Here is a 22,326-nt window from a genome sequence, read left to right on the forward strand (position 1 = left end):
ACTATATTCATGAGAAATTCTAGAAAAGACAAAGCTAATGTGTAATGGCAAAAAGCCAATCAGTGGTTACCTAAGGCTACCTAAGTGTGGGAGGAGTTGACTGCAGTAGGACATAAGGGAACTTTTTGGGGTGATAGAAATGTTCTATATCTTGATTGGGGTGGTGGTTACACAGGTATATATATTTGCTAAAACTCATCAAGCTGAATATTTATGATGGTAGATTTTATTCACGACAATAAAGTTGACAGAAGCTTTGGGAAAATGCACAAGGAATTCAATTGCAGCATTATCTTTAGGACAAAACATTTGGGAAACTGTCCATGAACAGGATCACGTGTCAGCTCTCTGGTTCTTTACTATCAGAATAGCAAACTTTTGGAAGGAAATGTAGCTGATGCTATTACGGACCCTCTACTGCTCCCTGGGCCTTTACTAAGAGCTGCGCTTCTCTTCCTGGAGACCCTCTGGTGGCTGAAGCATGCATCAGGGAGGTCAAAATGCTGGAGGGTCAGTACCCCTGAAGTACCCCTCATCCAGTGTCCAACAGGAGTTGGTGTGTAAGTGCCCCAGCTCCCTCACCTGACAGGTGGAGCAACTCTGAAGTGGGTATATCTCCAGAGATCCCCTGCAGAATTGAATTCCAGTTGCCCATAATGGTAACTGGCTTCATGATACTCTTTTTAACTGGCTTCCCTCCCTTCCCTGTCTCATCCACCTACTGCCCTACTATTGTCTTCTGCATCTCTTAAATAAACTATTTTCACTTGGATCCATGTCCAGGGTCTGCTTCTGGGGAACTCAAAGTAAGACCAATGGATAATACCAAGGGTTGGTAAAGATAAGGGGAAATGATGGGAGAAAGAGTGGGGCAGTGGTAATTCTGCAAACACCTGTCATTCTTGGCAAAGCAAGTCCTTACAAAATTCTAATGTAGGACGATAAAGGGGACATGTATGAGGATGTCCACTGTGGCACTATTTACAGTAGTGGGAAATTGTGTGCAATCTAGGTGTCCATGACTAGGAGAATGGATAAATAAAATGTGAAGGATGTAAACAGTGACTATACGTATGGCCACTACCTTTGGAAACATGACTGGATATTAACAACAGTGATGGGGTGGTGGGAGGGAATGTACAAAAATTGATGAGTAACATTAAACATACATTCAGAACATTATCTGTTTTTATAAAAAGCATATACAGGCTGGGTGCAGTGGCTCACACTTGTAATCCCAGTACTTTGGGAGGCCAAGGCATGAGGTTCAGTTGAGTCCCAGAATTCAAGACTAGCCTGGGCAATATAGCAAGACCCCATCTCTATTTTTTTTTTTTTTTTAAGTTATCTATGCCATACCACACTGAACGCATCTGATCCTTGGAAGGATCCTGTCTGACCTTGGAAGCTAAGCAGGATCAAGCCTGGTTAGTACTTGGATGGGAGACCCCCTTAAAACAGCACTGTAGGCTAAAGAGAAGGAAAAAAGGCCCGTGCAGGCACATATACCAAAATCATAAGAGTAGGGTCATTGTCTTTCCCATTCATGGTTCTTCCACCCTTCCCCACCAGGGGACATTTTACAAATGTCTGGAGACATTTTGTTGTCACAACTGGGGAGGAGGACGCTATAGACAACTAGTGGGTAGAGCCCAGGAATCCTGTTAAACATCCTATCATTCACAGGACAGTCCCCCACAACAATTACGTGGCCCAAATGTCAATAGTGCCAAGTTAAGAACCCCTGCATCCCCCAGCCCCCAGGACAGCATTGCTGAATGAATTATGAATGAATAAATGAATGAATGAATGAAGAAATGAGTGAAGAAATGACGGTAGCCCCGATCAGCTGGTAGAACGGGAACAGAGAGACACAGTATGATTCTTGTACATTTTGGAGATTTTGGAGGTGTGTTACACAGAATTTAGGGTGATAGCCCCTGTGTTTTCAGGAGAGGGTGTGTTCTGCCCTTGCCTGGAGCTGGGCACAATCCTATCCACTGGGGGGGGGGGTCACCCTCCAGCCTGACTCCTCACCTCTCCAGACCACCTCCCCCAGTCTGGGAGTCCTCTGAGCTGCCCGGAAGCCAGGGTGGTTCCTTCGGGCGGGGAACTTTGCATGGCCAGGGTAGTTCCTTTGGTCAGGGAACTTTGCATGGCCACGGTGGTTCCTTCGAGAGAGGAACTTTGCGTGGCGTCTGAATGGAGCAGGCCTGCGGAAGGGAAACCGCTGACCACAGACGGGCCTGGAAGTCTCGGGCCGCGGCGCTGGGGGGGCCGGGCCAGAAGGGAGGGGTCGGAGTGGTGGGGGAAAGGGATCACGATGCTTCCGGGGTAGGGTAAGGCCTTTCCAGGGTGGGGTTGGAATCTTTGAAGACTGTAGCAGGAATCCTTTGATAGGTGGGGTTAGGATCTCTGAAGGGCAGGGTTGGAGTCTTTGGACCGGCGGGATAGACCCCTGGGGATTAAAACTCTTAGGCGGCGGCAGGTTGGGATCGCGCAGGATCAAGAGCGGTATTGGAACCCTGGGGTTAGTGTTCTAAATCTTTAAGGCAGGGTTAGAATCCACTGAAGTGAGAGTTCGGATCTTTCCATTGGGCAGATTAGAATCTTTGGGGGCAAGTTTAGTTTAAAAATCCTTTGGCGGGGCGGAGTTAGGATCTTGGGAGCATGGGAGCGGGTGCTGGGGTTCTTAGACGGGAGGGTTCGAATCCCCAGGGGTGGCATTTGGGATCCTTCGGAGACTGCGGTAGGACGCTGGGCGGTGGGATGGGGAGGTGTTAGGGAGAGTAGAGCGGAAGGAATGGAGGTTAACATCCTTGGTGGACGTGTTAGAAGCCTCCGATGGATGATGCTAATTTTTTTTGTTTTTTCTCTTGGTGGCGGGTTTGGGATCCTGCTTGCAGGAGACGGAGGTTATGACCCTTGGGGAGCAGGTTAGGAACCTGGGGTGGCTTCTGAGTCTTCGGGGCGGCGTTAGGACACTTGGGGCGGAGTTAGCATCGCTCAGGGCGCGGCTAAAGCGCCCAGATGGCCTGCGGGCACCACCGCGTCCCTGGTCCCAGTCCGGGAGCACGTCGGAGGCTTAGAGGCGAGTGGGAAGGGACCCAGACAGTGCAGGGCGAGACACGCCCGCGGCACCAAAGCCCCTGCGAGCGCTGCCCCCGCCTCTAGTTCTAGAAAGTCAGTTTCCCAGCACTGGCACCCCGGAACCTCGGGGGCTGCCGAGCTGGGGGGGCGCTCGAGCTGCGAGGATCCGGGCTGCCCGCGAGACCAGGAGCGGGCGCCCAGGTGAGTGCCGCGCACAGGGGACCGGGAATATCCGGCCCGCGAGGGGTCCCAGGCGGCGGAGGGAGTCTAGGGGAGTGGGGAGGGCTGGTTACGGGTGCTGCTGAGGGCAGCGAGGAGAGACGGGAACGTCGGGGGAGCCGCGGGTAGCCTGTGATGAGGGGTCGACAGCCAGGGGAGGGTGCCCAGGAGAGGGGCGGCACTGCTGCGGACTGCTGGATGCCAGGGGGAGGGGAGGGGAGGCCCGTGCAGTGACTTTATCCACCACTTCTCTGGGCTGTCCAGGTTCCCCTTCTGCGGCGGGGTGGGGGGGATTTTTTTTAATTAAAAAAAAAAAAAAAAAAGAAGAAGGAAGGGATGGGGCTTCACAGAGCCTGGGGGGGAAGGCCCTTACGGTTCCCGGTGGGGGCCGGGTCACGCCGGGTTGGCAGCCGGCTTGGGGAAGGGGGCAGTTGGGCGGAGGCCTGACGTGTGAGCCACACCCAGGCCGGCTGCAGCTGGTCGGCTCTCTGCCCCTCCTCCCACAGCAGGTCTAGGTCAAACCCCTAAACCTCCTGGCCCAAGACTGCCATGCCCTGACACTTTCCTCCTTGTTGGACGAATTCTCCCTCTCAGGATTCGTTTCCTCATCTGTAAGCCGGAGCTATGAAGTCTTTCTTGCAAGGATGCAGGAAATTGGAGTATGTGAGAGGTGGTGCCTGTGAGAGACAGTTAGGCTAGTGGGTAGGGGAGGGGGCTTCTAGAGGCAAACTGCCTGTTGGGCCTGGGGTAGAGGATTTGGCCCTTCTTTGCTTCTGTTTTCACAACTGTAGGATGGGGAGAGTAATAGTACCTCCTTCACAGGGTTGTTTAGAGGATTAATTGGATACTGAAGGAGCCGGGTAGGGTGACTCACTCCTGTAATCTCAGCTTTTTGGGAGGCTGAGGCAGGTGGATCTCTTGAGGTCAAGAGTTTGAGACCAGCCTGGCTAACATGGTGAAACCTCGTCTGTACTAAAAGTACAAAACTTAGCCAGGCGTGGTGGCACATGCCTGTAATTCCAGCTACTCTGGAGGCTGAGGCACGAGAATCACTTGAACCTGGGAGGTGGAGGTTGCTGTGAGCTGAGATCGCGCGGCTGCACTCCAGCCTGGGCGACAGAGAAAGACTCTGTCTCAAAAAAAGAAAAAGAAAAAAAGAAAGAGAGAGAGAGAGAGAGAGAGAGAGAAAGAAAGAAAGAAAGAGAAAGAAAGAAAGAAAGAAAGAAAGAAAGAAAGAAAGAAAGAAAGAAAGAAAGAAAGAAAGAAAGAAAGAAAGAAAGGAAGGAAGGAAGGAAGGAAGGAAGGAAGGAAGGAAGGAAGGAAGGAAGGAAGGCAGGCAGGCAGGCAAGGTAGTGAAGGAAAGCTCTGAGAGTACTGTCTGACAGTACACAGGCTTAATGTATCTTAACATTGCCCTAGCTAGACACATGGCCCCGCGTTCTCAGACTTCAGCCTACATCAGCATCACCTGGACTGCTTGTGAAAACACAGATTGCTGGGCCGAATCCTAGAGTTTCTGATTCAGTAACTCTGTGCAGGACACTAAGAACTTCCATCCCTGGTGATGCTGCTGCTGCTGATCCAAGGATGGCACTTTGAAAACCACTGGGGTAGCCTATGCCTGGCACAGAAAAAGGCCTCAATACATATCAGTTGCCTTATCCCATGGTTTTTTCTTTATGGTCCTTTTTTTTTAGGGGAGGGGGTGACAGGTTGAAATACAGAAAAGTGGGCCGGGCACGGTGGCTCACGCCTGTAATCCCAGCACTTTGGGAGGCCGAGGTGGGCGGATCACAAGGTCAGGAGATCGAGACCAGGGTGAAACCCCGTCTCTACTAAAAATACAAAAAATTAGCCGGGCGCGGTGGCGGGCGCCTGTAGTCCCAGCTACTCGGGAGGCTGAGGCAGGAGAATGGCGTGAACCTGGGAGGCAGAGCTTGCAGTGAGCCGAGATCGCGCCACTGCACTCCAGCCTGGGCGACAGAGCGAGACTCCGTCTCAAAAAAAAAAAAAAAGAAATACAGAAAAGTGAAGAGAATAATATATTAAATATCCCAAGAATCCACCATCCAGAATTAACAGATGATAGCATTTTGTTGTGTTTGCTTCAGATTTTAAAAAATTAATTTACTAAAAGTAACAGAAAAATTTGAAGTCTCCCCACCTTGTGTCACTCTCAGTCCTGTTTCTATCCCTCCCCAGGGGGCAACCGCTGTCGTGATTACAGTCCTTCCAGGCTGTGCCTTTAAAAATGGATTGTGTATAAGTGTATGCATAAACAGCACATATTATTGTTTTGTGTGCTTTAAAAATGCTATCTATGCGGTGGCTCATGCCTGTAATCTCAGCTGCTCGGGAGGCTGAAGCAGGAGAATGGCTTGAACCCGGGGAAGCGGAGGTTGCAGTGAGCCGAGATCGCGCCATTGCACTCCAGCCCGGGCAGCAAATGCGAAACTTCATCTCAAAAAAAAAAAAATAAAGCTATCTAACTGTGAGACTTTTCTGCAATTCTGAGAAAGGGGATAGCAGAGGAGCATATTTGCCCCTTCTTATCATTAAGTTGTCAAAATCTATCCAGGATGAGAAATAGAAAACAGAGGCCTCATTCATTCCTTCCAGCTGCTGTGGAGTATCCCAGCAGGTGACCACTCTACAGTATTTCCCATTCCCCTGTGGGTAAATACTCCAGTTGTTCCTAGGTGTACACTACAATGAACAATATTGCCAGGAGCATCCTGGATATGTAGCTTTCAGCCCATGTACAGGTGTTTCTTGAGGAAAACACCAAAAGGATGGATGGCTCCCCAGAGAGGGCACCTGTCACCCTCCCCTTTGTGCGACAGGAGTACTGAAGCCCGAAGGGTTACTCAGGGACTCTGGGGCAGAGAAGAGAAAAGAATATTGCTCTGCTGACCTCCCAGCTGTCCCTGGATCAATGGCCCTTCTTCCAGGCCTCATGTTCTCTGCTGTAAGGCGCTTCACTTGCCTGACTCACTGTGCCTGGCACTTAGTAAGTGTTCAAGAAAATGGAAGCATGAATCTTTTGATGGAACAATAACAATATTTTCATATATCTTTATGTAGTCTTTTCTATGCACTTTTAAATTAACATAATTAGTATAATGATACCCATAGATTATATTTATCTTATTTGCTTTGTATTACATTGTAGCATTTTCCAGGTCATTAAAATGTTCTTAAATTTTTAGTGGCTGCATAATATTCCACTGTTTGCCTGTATTAAAATTTGCTTAACGTTTCTAACAGAGCAATCTTTTTTTTTTTTTTGAAACGGAGTCTCACTCTGTTCCCCAGGCTGGAGTGCAGTGGCACGATCTTGGCTCACTACAAGCTCCACCTCCTGGGTTCATGCCATTCTCCTGCCTCAGCCTCCTGAGTAGCTGGGACTAAAGGCGTCCGCCACCACACCCGGCTAATTTTTTGTATTTTTAGTAGAGACGGGGTTCCACCATGGTAGCCAGGATAGTCTTGATCTCCTGACCTCATGATCCACCTGTCTCAGTCTCCCAAAGTGCTGGGATTACAGGTGTGAGCCACTGAGCCCGGCCAGCAATCTTTTATACAGTTTGAAATTTTTAGAAATATTTTAATTGAGGTGAAATTCACATAACTTTATAAAATTAACTATATGATTTTTAAGTGAACAATTCAGTGGCATTTGGTATATTCGCAACATTGTACAAGCACCTCTCAGTAGCTCCTAAACATTTCCATCACCCCTGAAAAAGGAAACTTCGTGCCCATTAAGCAATTACCCCCATTCCCCCATCCCCCTGGCGACCACCAATCTGCTTTTTGTCTCTACGGATTAATTTATTCAGTACATTTAATATAAATCGAAGCATACTATGTGACTTTCTGTGTCTAGCTTCTTTCACTTAACATAATGTTTTCCAAGATTCATCCACATCGTGGCAACTATTAGTACTTTATTCCTTTTGTGGCCAAATAATATTCCATTGTATGAATATTCCACAATTTATTGACCCATTTAACTGCAGATGGAAATTCGGGCTGTTTCCACATTTTGACTGTTGCGAATAACACTGCTATGAGCATGCATATGCATGCGCGTATTTGTTTGAGCACCTGTTTTCAATTCCCTTGGGTATATACCTAGAAGTAGAGTTACTGGTTCATATAAAAGTTCTATCTTTAACTTTTTGAGGAACTGCTATGCTGTTTTCCACCATTTTACATCCCCACCAGTAACATACACGGGTTTCAATTGGCTTCACATCCTTGCCAATGCCTACTATATTTATTATTATTATTATTATTATTATTATTATTATTACCATTCTAATGGGTACAGAAAGCATGAATCTTAAACTCATTCAAACCAGGCTGCCCTCTGGGGGTTCTTACCCCTAGGAAGTAAGGAGAAAGTTGTCTACACTCTAAGGACTAGCCAGGGCTTGGACTTTAAACTCTCCTAGAAAGTAAATTCTACAAGAGCACAAACATATTTGTCCTATAAACCACTGTATCTTCTAACGCCTGGCACCTGAAACATAGTAGGGCCTCAAAAAAACACTGAAGGGGCAAACGTAATGAATGTTGGACAACCTCCTCCCTGCCTTGCCTGAGATATTTCAGCTGCTCTCCCCCAACACCCCTCCACCCACAGTGATTATTTTTAATTAGTTGCTAACATTTAAATTCAGGAGAGCTCACATAATCTGGATTTCTGTCTCCTAAAAAATTAGAAGAGTTAGCAGCCCTGAGACTAGAACCCATGACTCCAGTTCTCCTCAGACAACCTCAGTGGAGCCGGGGACTGCCCTGGACTGTCCAGCTTGCACGGCCCTTGCCAGGCCCACTTACCTCATGCGCAGAACCCTCCAGGTCCCTACAGTCATTTGAGTTTTCAAACCCCACCCTTTGGGTCATGACAAGGCTTCCTTTTTTAAAGAAAAGGAACATGAAGGGCTGGGCGTGGTGGCTTACTCCTGTAATCCCAGCATTTTGGGAGGTCGAGACAGGCAGATCATCTGAGCTCAAGAGTTTGAGACCAGCGTGGGTAACATGGCAAAACCCTGTCTCTACAAAAAATACAAAAATTAGCTGGTTGTGGTGGCACATGGCTGTAGTCCCAGCTACTCAGGAGGCTGAGGTGGGAGGATCGCCTGAGCCCAGAAGTTGAAGGTTGCAGTGTTCTAAGATTGCAGATACTGCACTCCAGCCTGGGTGACAGAGCAAGACCCTGTTTCATAAAAAGAAAAGAAAAGAAAAGAAAAGGAATGTGAAGCCTAGAGAGGGTAAATGACTTTCCCAAAGTCACACAGCAAGTTAGTGGCACAATCTCTCTCAGCCTCTGTCTGTCTTTCTTACATCTTTTTTTTTTTTTTTTTTTTTAGTTTAGTTTTCTTTATCTATACAAGTCATCAAGCAATCAGCTTCTGCCTTTCTAAATACCCCAACCACATATTGGTCCCCACCCCATTTTTCCAGTTTCCTCCCCCACAGGACTGGGAGTTTGAATGTGCTTTCAGAGGAGTGGGTAATGATGCAGAAGCAGCCTGTGCTTGAGTGTAAATGTGCCCTGGTCTTGGCCCTGGTTGTGGTCCCACAGCTCTGGATGGCACTGTGCTAGGACGTGCACTCCTGCCTCTCCCCTTGAGTCACCTCCCTGAGTTCCAGGCATCACCCTGAAATCCTTTGGCCCAGGAGATATAAGTGCAGCCAAGAGAACAGGAGTCCCCGCCTCATCTCTACCAGAGAAATGAAGAACAGTCAATACAGCACAGTAGACGACCCCGAGTCTGAGTGCCAGCTCTGCCAAAGACAGGTTGTGATGCACTGGGCAAATCTCTTCCCTTTCTGAGCCTCAGTTTCCACATCCAAAAAAAATGAAACTGAGGCCAGGCGCGGTGTAATCCCAGGACTTTGGGAGGACAAGGCAGGTGGATCACCTGAGGTCAGGAGTTCGAGACCAGCCTGGCCAACATGGTGAAACCCCGTCTCTACTAAAAATGCAAAAATTAGCTGGGCATGGTGGTGAGTGCCTGTAATCTCAGCTACTCAGGAGGCTGAGGCAGGAGAATGGCATGAACACGGGAGGCGGGGTTGTAGTGAGCCAAGATCATGCCATTGCACTCCAGCCCGGGCCAACAACAGCAAGACTCCGTCTCAAAAAAAAAAAAAAAAGAGGAACTGAGAAGGATACTACTCATGATTCCTGCAACATGATTCCTTTTATGTCAAAACACACAGACACACACACACACACACACACACACACACACACACACACATACACACACACCCACACCCACTAGTCCATCATAGCATATATGTCTTAGTTTAAGTTTCTCCAGGAGGAGACCCTAGGCAAGGTTTCAAATGCAAATAGTTTGTTTGAGAGCTGATTCCAGAGACCCTTCTAGGGGAGTAAGGAAGTAAGGCAGGGAACGGAAGGCGGTCAGTAAAGGTGTCTTCTCAGTCCAGTTACCACTGCAGGCACCTGGAGCTCACTCCCACTGAGGAGCTGTGGGAGCCAGGGTAGAACAGGCTCGAGAGGCGAGGGAACCAGGGTATTTGTCCACCCACTCCCGTCTTTAGTTGCAAACTACTCCTGGCGGTGTGATAATTCTCTAGCACTTTCGGCTTGCCAAGCTCACAGGCAGAGCAGGCACCCAGTAGCCACAGAGAAACCTCTGAAGGTGCCGGCAGCTGGAAGTCCAGCCAGAATGTGCGGAAATGGTAAAGGGCGGAGTGATAGAGGCAGAGCACTGACAGCCTCTGCTTCAACATACATGTTTGTAAATGCAGAGGCAGAGGCCGAGGTCAAATGCTGGCAGAGGCTAGCTGGGTCGGGGAAGAGGTGGCCATGGAGGGCTTAGAGAATTAGTAATCCAAGAGTGTCCTAAATGTATCTGTAATGTTTTAATCTTCCTTCCCTTCTTGCTTTTCCTTCCTTCCTTCCTTCCTTCCTTCCTTCCTTCCTTCCTTCCCTCCTTTCTTTTTCTTTCTTTCTTTCTTTCTTTCTTTCTTTCTTTCTTTCTTTCTTTCTTTCCTCCTTTCTTTCTCTCTTTCTTTCTTTCTTTTCTCTTTCTTTCTTTACCTTCCTTCCTTCACCCTTCTCCTCCTTCTCCTCCTCCTCCTCTTCCTCCTCCTCCTTTTTCTTCTTCTTTCTCTCTTCTTTCCCTTCCTTCCTCCTCCTCCTTCTTCTTCTTTTCTTTGCTTCTATTTTCTTTCTTTCTTTCTCTCTTTCTTTCTTTCTTTCCTTCTTTCTTTCTTTCTTCCTTTTCTTCTCTCTCTTTCTTTTTCTTTTTGAGACAGGGTCTCACCCTGTCTCCCAGGCTGGAGTGCAGTGATGCTATCATGGCTCATGCAGACTCAACCTCCTGTGCTCAAGCGATCCTCCCACCTCAGCCTCCTGAGTAGCTGGGATCACAGGCACATGCCATCACACCCAGCTAATTAAAAAAAATCTTGTAGAGATGGGGTCTTGCCATGTTGCCCAGGCTGGTTTTAAATTCCTCGGCTCAAACGATCCTCCTGTCTTGACCTCTCAGAGTGCTGGTATTACAGATGTGAGCCACCATGCTTGGCCTGTAATGGTTTAATTTTTTTTTTTTTTGAGACGGAGTCTCGCACTGTCACCCAGACTGGAGTGCAGTGACACGATCTCCGCTCACTACAAGCTCCGCCTCCCGGGTTCACGCCATTCTCCTGCCTCAGCCTCCTGTGTAGCTGGGACTACAGGCGCCTGCCAACATGCCTGGCTAATTTTTTGTATTTTTAGTAGAGATGGAGTCTCACCTTGTTAGCCAGGATGGTCTCGATCTCCTGACCTCGTGATCCGCCCACCTCGGCCTCCCAAAGTGCTGGGATTACAGGCGTGAGCCCCTGCACCTGGCCAGTGGTTTAATTTTTAACAAGAAGGATGCACTAATGTTTTACTAGGTGGTAAAAGGTCATTTTAAAAACAAAATACATACCCTTCAAAAATGACAGAAACTGAGACCTGGAGCTTTGTCAATTATTAAAAAAAAAAAAAAAGTAAAAGGGTCAGCACATGTGTTACTGTGGCTTTGAGGATTCCATTTGTGGAGGACAGGTTTGGGGGCAGCTGACCTCTCAGTACCACAGCAGGTTAAAGTGAAAAGTGGCCCTGGTGGTGAACTGGCCACTGTGTCCTCTCTGGAAGAGGAAACTTCCACTGAGTAGCAGCCAAGGAAAGACTGCTTCTCTCCCAGCAGAAGCGAGCAAATGTGCATCACCCTTCTCAGTTTAAACATATATTTATAGCTATTGGTTTTCTTTTTGTTTGTTTGTTTTTGTTTTGAGATAGGGTTTCACTCTGTTGCACAGTCTGGAGTGCAGTGGCACAATCTTGGCTCACTGCAACCTCCGCCTCTCGAGTTCAAGCAATTCTCCTGCCTCAGGCTCCCAAGTAGCTGGGATTACAGGCGCCCACTACCACACACAGCTAATTTTTGTATTTTTGCTGGAGACAGGGTTTCACCATGTTGGCCAGACAGTCTCGAACTCCTGACCTCAGGCGATCCACCCGCCTTAGCTTCCCAAAGTGCTGGGATTACAGGCATGAGCCATTGCACCTGGCCTATTTATAGCTATTATTTAGACAGGAAATCTGGGGGCATCCAGCAGGCTAAAGGGGACTTCATTCAATAAGAATTTATTGAGCACATGCTGTGTTCCAGTTTTGCATACTGGGGATATAGCGGTGAACACAACAAAGTCCTTACTGTCATATCTCACATCCTAATGGTCAGATGGATAATAAACAAATCAACAGGTAATACATTAGGTGTGTTAGTCCAGGTCCTTTTTTATTTTTTATTTTCTTTTTATTTTATTTATTTTTTTATACTTAACTTCAGCATACCCTGAGATGGTTCAAGTCCTTTGAGAAGCAGACTCCCATAGCATTAAATGTGCAAGACATTTATTGGAGGAAATGGCTATGATAGAAAATGGGAAGAAACCAGGAGAAGACAGGAGAGCCATCAGATATTGAGGCACCTCTGGCCATGAATGAAAAAGAAAAGGAAGGAAAAAAGGAAGGAAGAAGAAAGGAATAAAAGGAGGACGTGTCTTGGACTGCCGTGCCATTTTTTTTTTTCTGTTGTTGCTTTATTTTGTTTTTTTTTTTTTTTTGAGACAGAGTCTCACTGTCGCCCAGGCTGGAGTGCACTGGCACAGTCTTGGCTCACTGCAACCTCCACCTCCCGAGTTCAAGCAATTCTCCTGCCTCAGCCTCCTGAGTAACTAGGATTACAGGCATGCACCACCATGCCTGGCTAATTTTTGTATTTTTAGTAAAAACAGGGTTTCACCATGTTGGCCAAGCTGGTCTTGAACTCCTGACCTTGTGATCCGCCCGCCTCGGCCTCCCAAAGTGCTGGGATTACAAGCGTGAGCCACCGTGCCCGGCTGCCATGCCATTCTAAGGAACGTTTGTCAAGGCTGTTAAGGAGCCTTTGGCCAAAGTCTCTTGGCAGAGGTCCCCCAGAAATGGGCAGGCTTCAGTCTCCCTGCCACACTCAGTCATTGGCTGGGAGCAGCCCTTGACAGCAGTGACGCAGCCCATGAGAGCAACTCTGAAGCACAGCAGCTGAGCTGCTGATCAATTTCTCCAATCGTACTCCTGCAGTTGGATATCTGAGAGGTGCATCCTCATGACCACCATGTTTAAGAGGTGGTTAGGGGTATGAAGACTATAGCTGGGAACAGGCTAGACAGTGATGGCACGCGCCACCATGCCCGGCTAATTTTTGTATTTTTAGTAGAGTGGGGTTTCACCATGTTGGTCAGGCTGGTCTCCAACTCCCGACCTCAGGTAATCTGCCCGCCTCAGCCTCCCCAAGTGTTGGGATTACAGCTGTGAGCCACAGTGCTCAGGATGACTTACATTTTAAAAGGCTCACTTATTTGTAAAAGGCAGAATAAGGATTCAAACCCAGCTCCATCTGACTTCAAATCTCATGCTCTATTTTCAAACTGCCCTGCCTCCTGCCTACCTTGGAGATAAAATCATTCCAAGGAGGTTCACAGTTGCTCTGGAATTCTGAAATTGACCAAGGGATCCAAAAGTAACATTGAACATGCTATGAGTTTCATATGTGGTTGAACAAGTGGTTGAAACACATGCATCTCAGAGCCAACCCTATGGCTGAGCCAGGCAAATGACCAAAGGCCCTGAGTTCTCCTTCAGTATGTTGCTCTGTCGCTTGCCATCATGTGAGCCAGGGCCCACACAGCTTCCTGGGGCTGTTACTCCACTTGTCCAATGAAAATGCTGATCTCCCAAGTTTCTTCCTGCTTGCAAAATCAAAGTTTTGAGCTCTGTGAGAAAGAAGCTGAGGCTCAGTAAAGGGAAGAGGTGAGAAGTCAGGAGTGACCCCTAACTGTTTATTAGGGACAATAGTCACTCAGGGATAAAGACAGTTCATTCAGAAGACAGTCAGGGAACCTGAGGAGAGGGAGCTGCTAGACTCTGCACCCCTAAGGCACTGCTCAGGAAGTTGACTCCTGTTGGGGAAATACTTTCTTCCCACCCCCATGGCTGAGCTGTTCTGAGAAGAGAAAGTTCCTGTAACTGAACAGCCTTAAGCCCTGGGCCCCCAGCGGTCTACCTTCTTGAGAGTGCTGTTTGGGTTCCTCATTCTCACCTTCCCCTTCATTGCCCACACCCTCTAGGGCTGACCTCAGTGGATGATGAGAGGCAGGAGAGCTGAGTGCCAGTTGGACCTGCCACTGACTAGCCAGGGGACCCACTATCCCATGGGCTTCCATTTCCCTATCTGAAAAATAACTTCATAATTCTGCTCTGTTGACTTTAGCCAAGTATGATGAGGCCCATAGAGAGTGGAACATAATACATTCATTCCACAAATGTGTATGGAGGGCCTATTAGATACCAGGTGCTTCTTTTTTTGAGACAGTCTTGCTCTGTAGCGCAGGCTGAAGTGCAGTGGCATGACTACAGTTCATTGCAGCCTCAACCTCCCAGGCTCAAGTGATCCTCCCACCTCAGCCTCCCAAGTAGCTGGGACTACAGGCACATGCTGCCATGCCCAGCTAATTTTTTTTTTTTTTTTTGGCAGACACGGGGTCTTGCTATGTTGTCAGGACTGGCCTCGTGCTCCTGGGCTCAAAGCAATTCTCCCACCTCAGTTTCCCAAAGTGCTGGGATTACAGGCATGAGCGCCTGCACCCAGCCTCTATAACCAGAGGCCCTTTTAAGGCATGGCTGCAGTGCCATCAGCTTAATGAGGTCCGTATTCCTCCCATCCTCACCTACTCTAATAGGTTAGTACCATCTTACCTTCTCTTCTACCAAAACCTGGTATCAGGGAGGTCTTTGCCATCAGTCATTTACACTTAAGTGTGAATCACAGTCCCTTATAAGAAATCCCTCTGCACTCTTTGGGCAAGACTCTTTGATGTTTAAGGGGGAATAAATCCAACTCAAAACTGGCTCAAGCAGAAGGAGGTTACTGGAAAATCCCTGAGATATCAGCTTCAGGCAAGGCTTTCTTGACTTTGCCGTGCTGCTGCAGGCCTTTTTTTCCAGCTAGAAACCAAAGGCTGGCTCTTGTTGGCCAGAATTGAATCACATGCCCATCTCTGCTTCTTTCTTTCTTCCTTCCTTCCTTCCTTCCTTCCTTCCTTCCTTCCTTCCTTCCTTTCTTTCTTTCTTTCTTTCTTTCTTTCTTTCTTTCTTTCTTTCTTTCTTTCTTTCTTTCTTTCTTTCTTTTTCTTTCTTTCTTTCTTTCTTTCTTTCTTTCTTTCTTTCTTTCTTTCTTTCTCTTTCTTTCTTTCTTTCTTTCTCTCTCTCTTTCTTTCTTTCTCTCCTTCCTTCCTTCTTTTTTTTTTTTTGAGATAGAGTCTCGCTCTGTCACCCAGGCTGGAGTGCAATGGCGCGATCTCGGCTCACTGAATCCTCCACCCCCCAGGTTCAAACGATTCTCCTGTCTCAGCCTCCCAAGTAGCTGGGATTACAGGTGCCTGCCACCATGCCTGGCTAATTTTTTGTATTTTTAACAGAGATGGGGATTTCACCATGTTGACCAGGCTGGTCTTGAACTCCTGACCTCTGATGACCCACCTGCCTCTGCCTCCCAAAATGCTGGGATTACAGGCAGGAGCCACTGTGCCCAGACACCCATCTCTGCTTCTATTACTGCAACTCTCATTGGCTAGATTTGGTCACAGACCCACCTGTGCAGCCAGGCATTGGAGTCAACTCTATCCCAAGCTGTAAACTGAGACTAGGGGAGGAGTAATTCCCAAAGGAAAATTGGACAACTGTTGTTAGAAGAAGGGGGAATGGATTCTATGCAGGAAAGAACTGCAGCTGCTTCTTTCAGAGAACTTCTCATCCAACATCTCGTTTCACATTTAGAGAAACTGAGGCTCAGAGACAAGTTGAGACTTGCCTACGGTCACACAATGAGCTTATGGCAGAGATGGGACCACAATCCAGGGCTTCACACCCCCAGCCCTTGCAGGCTTCTGCTTAAGCATAGAAGCTCCCAGAAAACCATCTCCAGCCCACTGCATGGATGCTCAGGCAGGCCCTGGCCTCTCCGCCTTGAGCTTGACTCCGAGAGCACAGGCCGAGTCTCTGAGGCCTCCACAGCCAGCATGGTGACCGTGGGAAGCAGCCAGGCACAAGCAAGCTGACCCCTCTCATTTCCCTCAGCGGAGGCTGAGGTGATGAGGAGCAGGTTTCAGGTCCCCAGTGTCAGCAGTGGCCTGAGGAAGTGTCTTTACCAGGGATCAGCAGTTCTGAGTGGGTGTGCACCGAGGCGGGCTACTTCTGCTCCCAGAGCCTGCTTTTGAAACACATTAGATGAGAAATGCGTATGCAGAAGTTTTACACAGTCCTTCACATCCCTAGTCACATAGGACCTCAGGCCAAGCCTGAGAAGCAAGGCCTCCTATTTAGCAGGAAAGAAAAATAAGGCTCAGAGAGGGCAAAGGACTTGCTCAAGGTCACATCCCTAGTCGGTGGCAGAACTGCGATCCAAACTCAAGTGTTCTGACTCCCAAGTTCAGCCTTCATTCTGCTACGTTGGTGGATCTCAAATTTTAGTGTATATACTAATTTCCTGCAGAATTGTTAGAACTACAGATTCCAGGCCCTCACTCCCAGACACTGGTTCATTCAATCCAGAGTGTGATGCAAGAATATGCAAGAATCAGTGAAGACTTTTTGAGTTCAAATGGCAGAAACCCAACTCAAGTTGGCTTAAGCAAAACTGAGAATTTATTTGCCTGTGGACTGGAAAAATCCTGAGGTATATCGGCTTCAGGCACAGCTGGAGCCAGGTGCTCAATTTATCTTCAGGAATTACTTAATCTCCATACCTCAGCTCTGTTGTCCTCTCTGGTGGCTTCACTTTAAAGCAGCTTTTACCTTGATGATGTTGAGGTGGTTTCCAAGAACTCGAGGTTCCTACATCTCAACAATCCTTGTAGAACGAGGGTGCCTTTTCCCTAATTTTTCCAGCAAAATCCCAGAGCAGACTGCCTCAGTGAGGAGGACATCTATGCCTATAGCTGAACCAATATCTGTAGCCAGGGGGCCAGAGGATACGGGATTCTCTGATTGGCCAGGCCTGTGTCAAGTTGCCAATCTCTGAAGGCAAGGGTGGGATCCGCCCCACCAAACCTCATGCACTGAGTGGGAGAAGGCTGGTTCTCCAAAGGAAAATCCAGGTACTGTTGTCTGAAGAGGGACAGATGCTGAGGAGGCAGGAGCAAAAGAGGTTCTCTAGGCTTCTCGGCTAGAATGTTCACATGAATCGCCTGGGAACCTTGTTAAAATGCACATTCTGATTTGGGAAGTGGGGCCTGAGATTCTGCATTTCTTACAGCTCCCCTATGAGGTTGAGGCTGCTGGTTCTCAGGCTAGCCACACTCTGAGCACCATATTGCATTTCTAAACTCACTCAAGCCACTTTGTCACAAGGCACTCTGCAGCGAGGCCCTGGACTACATAAACCCCTTTCTTCCATCATTCTCTCCCCACTTTCACCCCATCGCCTGTTCCCAAACCCACCTGAATAATATCAGCGCCATCTGTTTGGGAACCACTCACCAACATACCATAAATTCTGCTGACAAATCACGGTTGAAGAAATTGTCCATTGTGCCCTCCAGTGACTTCTTTTTTTTTTTTTTTTTTTCTGAGACAGAGTCTTGCTTTGTTGTACAGGCTGGAGTGCAGTGGCACGATCTTGGCTCACTGCAACCTCTGCCTCCCAGGTTCAAGTGATTCTCCTGACTCAGCCTCCCGAGTAGCTGGGATTACAGGTGTGTGCCACCACACCTGGCTAATTTTTTACATTTTTGTAGAGTCAGGGTTTCACTATATTGGCCAGGCTTGTCTCAAACCCCTGACCTCAAGTGATCTGCCCACATTGGCCTCCTAAAGTGCTGGGATTACAGGCATGAGCCACCGCACCCAGGCCCAGTGACCTTCTTATGAGGAGCCACAGAACAAATTATCTTGAATTTAGTACTCAAAAAATACTTGTTTCTGTCAACAGACAAATTGTTGTGCTTCCTGAGATCTTATGGTGATGTTGTACAAGTTTCCATTTTTATCTTGGCTACTAGGAAGCTCAGAGATAAATCTAGTACTCAATGGTAGTAGCAGTCCCATCCTGGGCTTCTAGTTCAATAATCTTTCCCTTCTATATGGTGTAGAGTAACGCTTTTTGAGACTTGCAGTGCTCTGTATATGGTTTAATATTATAAGCTCCCTCAAATCCTTTTTGGAAGTCAGTTCTTCTTTGGAATATTCTTGACTTTCCTCCAATCTTTATCTATTCAGATCCTCCCTGTTCTTCAAAACCCAACTCATTATCTTGCTGCTCAATTATTATTATAAACAGGTTGCTTTTTATACGAACTTACTAACATACACATAGGCACATACATTCATTTTACAAGAGTGGTTTGATGTTGTACATGTTTACAGTTTGCGTTTTTCACCCAATAAGTATTTTAGCAATCTTTGCATGGCCCCTCCTATCTTTAGCGCTCCCTAGTAGCTTCTTTTTCTTTCATTCTTAAAATTGTGGTAAAATACATATAACAAATTTTCTGTCGTGATCATTTGCAAATGTACACTTCAGTGGTATTCAGTCCATTCAGAATGTTGTGCAACCCTCACCATCATCCATCTCCATAACTCATTTCATCTGAAACGCTACACCCGTTGAACACTAACTCCTCATTCCCCCTTTCCCCAACCCTTGGCAACCACCATTCTACTTTCTGTATCTCCTAATAGCTTCTTAGTATGTGGCTTCGGAATGTAATTGTGTGTCCAGTCTCCCCTTCTCAACTCGGTCGTAGGAACTATGTCCTGATGCTTTTCTTTTCTTTTTTTTGTTTTTTTGTTTTTGCCCCGTCTTATGGTGCTGACAGACGCTTTTACTTCCTACTACATAAAGCATGGCACGCCAGGCATGCAGCCATTCACTCACTGTGCATGACACTCCTACTGTGTGCCAGGAGGTACTGGGCTAAGCACTGAGGAATGCAGGCGTGAGCACCAGCCTTTCCTGTACTGCAGTGATGGGAGCATTCTGTCTCTGCATGTTTGGATACGGTAGCTCTGAGCCACAGACGGCTGTTGAGCACAGATGGAGTCATAGCTGAGATGTGCTCTAAGAGTAAAATCCACACTGAGATGTGAAGGCTTAGTACAAAAAAAAGAATGTAAAGTATCTCATTAATAATTTTTTATTTATTATATGTTAATAATTTTGATATATTGGGTAAAATAAATACATCTTGAAATTAATTCACTTTTTTTTTACTTTTAAAAACCTGACTGTAAAAAAATTTTTTTAAAATGAAAAATAGGCCGGGCGCGGTGGCTCACGCCTGAAATCTCAGTACTTTGGGAGACCGAAGCGGATGGATGACCTGAGGTCGGGAGTTCAAGACCAGCCTGACCAACATGGTGAAACCATGTCTCTACTAAAAAATACAAAAATTAGCCAGGCGTAGTGGCACATGCCTGTAATCCCAGCTACTCAGGAGGCTGAGACAGGAGAATCACTTGAACCCGGGAGGCAGAGGTTGTGGTGAGTGGAGATCGCACCACTGTACTCCAGCCTAGGTGACAAGAGCAAAACTCTGTCTCAAAAAATTAAATAAATAAATACAATTAAAAAAATAGAAACTAAAAATAAATTTAAAAGGGAAATAAAAATAAATGATTTTTTAAAAAGGAAAAAATAAAATAAAATTTTAATTTTTAAAAATCTGGCTGTAGAAAACTTCAACTTATATTTGTGGCTCGCATGACATTTCTGGGCCTAGTGACCATGAACATGGACATTTCTGATGCCCTGTCCATGCCAGGCAGTAGACATGGTTCTCTCATTTAGGGTGACAATCACATTTTACACAAATTTGACTCCTGCCAGTGTATCACTTTTAGAAAAATCACACTTTCAGCTGGGCATGGTGGCTCATATCCCAGCACTTTGGGAGGCCAAGGTAGCAGCATCACTTGAGGTCAGGAGTTCAAGACCAACCTGAGCAACATCGTGAGACCTGCCCCCTTCTCTGCCTCCTGTCTCTACAGAAAATACATTTTAAAAGATTGACCAGGCATGGTAGTTTGTAACTGTAGTCCCAGCTACTAGGCTGAGGTGGGAGGATCACTTGATCCTGGGAGGTCAAGGTTGCAGTAAGCACCACTGCACTCCACCCTGGGTGACAGAGCGAGACTGTCTCTGAGAAAACAAACCACGCTTTATAGTGAGAAAATGGAACTCATGGGAATTCCCTATTTTAAAAAGAGCGAACTTCTCCAGTGTTGCGGTATCTAGGCTTGTGAGTCAGAGGAATTGCAAATTGTACTTGCTTCATGCTCCGGGGCAGTGCCACGTCTGCCAGTAAACAGAAACGGTGGTGGTTAATGTTTCTGCAGCGCTTATTGCATGCTGGGCACTTTGACACTCATCAACTTGCTCAATGCTCACCACCACCCTGTGAGGTAGAACCCTCGCCACCCTTTCTCAGAGACAGCCTTGGATTGTGAATGAACACAGGTCTTCCAAGACCCCTCCCTCGGGACCCTGTGACCATCTTGAATATGTACATTGATCACGTAAGTGAAGCATACGAGGTGCTCAACACGTGTGGATTGGGAATCGCAATGCTCGCAGCTGCAGATCGGTGGGTGCCCAGAGGGGCAGAGTGAGCTATCCTACCTGACACAGTGCTGCTCTTCCCAGAACATCTTTATGCTGACCAAAACATACGAAATGTGAGATCCTTTTATGTCATACACGCCACACAAGGTGCATGTTTAATTTCCCAGAACTGTCATGGACATTTATCTCAAAGAGAGGTGCCGGTTTCAGTTTTAAATGCATGCAAGTACATTATAAATCTGTGATTAATTGATTAATTGTGATAATTTTTCTTTTTTTTCTTTTTTTTTTTTTTTTTTGAGACGGAGTCTCGCTCTGTCGCCCAGGCTGGAGTGCAGTGGCCGGATCTCAGCTCACTGCAAGCTCCGCCTCCCGGATTTACGCCATTCTCCTGCCTTAGCCTCCTGAGCAGCTGGGACTACAGGCGTCCGCCACCTCGCCCGGCTAGTTTTTTTGTACTTTTTAGTAGAGACGGGGTTTCACCGTGTTAGCCAGGATGGTCTCGATCTCCTGACCTCGTGATACGCCCGTCTCGGCCTCCCAAAGTGCTGGGATTACAGGCTTGAGCCACCGCGCCCGGCCGATAATTTTTCAGATTAATGATCCAGCACTCCAAGAGTCTGAATGTGTTTCTTACTTTATTTCCAAAAGACAAATGAAGCAAAACTGCTCAAGTCTTGAAGTGGCAAATCTTTCCCAGTTCCCACCAGAAGAGAGAAATCCTTGTAAATAAAAGGAATCTTTTTTCGTTTTTAAAAGTAACTCGTCTAAGCCTAAGAATTTGGGCGTTGTTTTTTTTTTTTTCTTAAGCCACAACACATGTTTATTTTAACAAGATAAGTGTAACTGCTTCTAACTGCTTTAGAAGAAAATGGCAATTGTGCAGAGATGAGAAAAGCAAGCACTTCTTATGTGGTTGTCACAGCCTGCCTTCTCAGCAAATGTGTGTGCACATTTTGAGAAAAGAAATGAAACGTTTCTTCCACTTTTACAATTATGTTTTTATTCTACTCGGAGTAAATGCGTTTTGTTTAAGCATCCTTAAATTAATTGAATACAGCAGCAAAGTCTGCAAGCTCTACCTCCAATATGTTCCCCAAACCTGTCCAATGCTTAACTCCTCTCTGCCCTCACCCTGCCCTGGGCCACCATCATCTCATACCTGAACATTTAGGCAGATTTCTCACAGGGTTCCCTGCCCTACTCCCTACTGTCCACGCCTCACTCAGCCACTGGTGGGATTATTTAAAGTGCAAATTGAATTCCATCATTCTCCTGTCAGAAACTTTCCATCATCCTTAGAATAAAATCCAAAGTCCTCACTGGCCCTCCAGGGTGTGGTGGCCTCGTCACAACCACCCTCTCCCCTGCCCATGCGCTTCAGCCACACTCTCCTGCTTTCAGTGCCTCCAGCTTCTCTCCAAGCACGTGCCAGCCTCAGGGGCTTTGCGTTTGCTGTTCCCTCTGCCTGGAACACTTTTCCCTCAGAGTGTCCCCTGACTGGCTCCTTCGTGTCCTTTAGACCTCAGGTTCTGTATCCCCTCCTCTGAGAGGTCTTCCCCAAATGCCAAATGCCCTGCCTAAAAGGGCCAGACTTGTTGTTTCCCGTAGCACCCTCTCTTATTGTCCTCACACTTTTCACTAACTCAATTTGTCCTGTTATTTGTCCTGTTGTTTATTTGTTGGCCTGTTTATTGTCTCTGTCTCCCATTCGGCTACAGTTGAATTCCTGAGGGCATGAATTTGCTTCCCTTTTTCACAGTTTAGAAAAGTGCCCAGTAAATGTTGGCTGTGTAAATGGATGAATGAATTACCAAATAACTTAGAGAGAAAC

General features: G+C 46.9%; 1 protein-coding gene across 2 annotated transcripts in view; it reads left to right on the forward strand.

Annotated features, from left to right (window-relative positions):
- The first annotated feature begins 3,057 nt into the window (after positions 1 to 3,057).
- The window catches only part of HCK (HCK proto-oncogene, Src family tyrosine kinase), a 49,849-nt gene continuing 30,580 nt past the window's right edge, over positions 3,058 to 22,326 (forward strand). The window contains exon 1 of one of the 2 annotated variants that reach the window (XM_005568655.4): positions 3,058 to 3,291. The gene's annotated coding sequence lies outside the window, so the exon portion shown is untranslated. Of the gene's footprint in view, positions 3,292 to 20,356; positions 20,447 to 22,326 lie in introns of those variants that run through there. The other variant, XM_065522963.2, reaches the window with a different exon arrangement.

This window comes from Macaca fascicularis, chromosome 10 (assembly GCF_037993035.2).
Source record: "Macaca fascicularis isolate 582-1 chromosome 10, T2T-MFA8v1.1".
Classification (NCBI taxonomy): Eukaryota; Metazoa; Chordata; class Mammalia; order Primates; family Cercopithecidae; genus Macaca; species Macaca fascicularis.